The 575-nt window shown below is 38.4% G+C and overlaps 1 non-coding gene across 1 annotated transcript; it reads right to left on the reverse strand.

The window, feature by feature from the left end:
- Positions 1-484: 484 nt before the first annotated feature.
- Positions 485-556, reverse strand: Trnac-gca. The gene has a single exon. It is a non-coding gene; the product is annotated as a tRNA-Cys (tRNA).
- Between the last annotated feature and the right edge of the window lie 19 nt (positions 557-575).

The following is a 575-nucleotide window of genomic DNA, read 5'->3' on the forward strand; positions in this document are numbered from 1 at the left end:
TTGTATAATCCGCTCAAAACAATTTAATATCAACATGTATTCCTGCTGCTTTCCCTCTCTAAATTATTGTAAACTTGGCAAGGTATGCATTACTTTCTAAATTCATACTACCAGAGAAACTGTACATGTTTTGTGTTCCATTATTCTTGCGAATATTTTAAAGCAGTGGCTGTAACCTTTTTGTTTGAAGTCTAAGCGGTCATCTGATAAGAACGGCTTCTTTGAAATGTTTTAATGTTTTTATTAATCAAATAAAACGGTTGCTTGAAACGGCCGTAATGGGTTGATAACTGTACATCTTCGTTACTCATTTACATATGTGCGTGTGTGAGTGTGTGTGGTTATTCATATATATATATATTCATCTGTGTAAACATATTGTGCTTAAATCCTTAAATCCTTAAAAATGTTTCAGCCCGAAGGCTGCGGCCATGCTGGAGCACCACCGCTGAAAAACATTCAAGAATAAATTCCGAGCCGTAGAGGAGGGCAGCCGGGATTGAACCGGAGACCCCTCGATATGCAGTCGAATGCTCTCCCACTGAGCTATACCCCCGACTGCTTAGGAAATATAT

This window comes from Octopus sinensis, linkage group LG6, assembly GCF_006345805.1.
Source record: "Octopus sinensis linkage group LG6, ASM634580v1, whole genome shotgun sequence".
Taxonomy (NCBI): domain Eukaryota; kingdom Metazoa; phylum Mollusca; class Cephalopoda; order Octopoda; family Octopodidae; genus Octopus; species Octopus sinensis.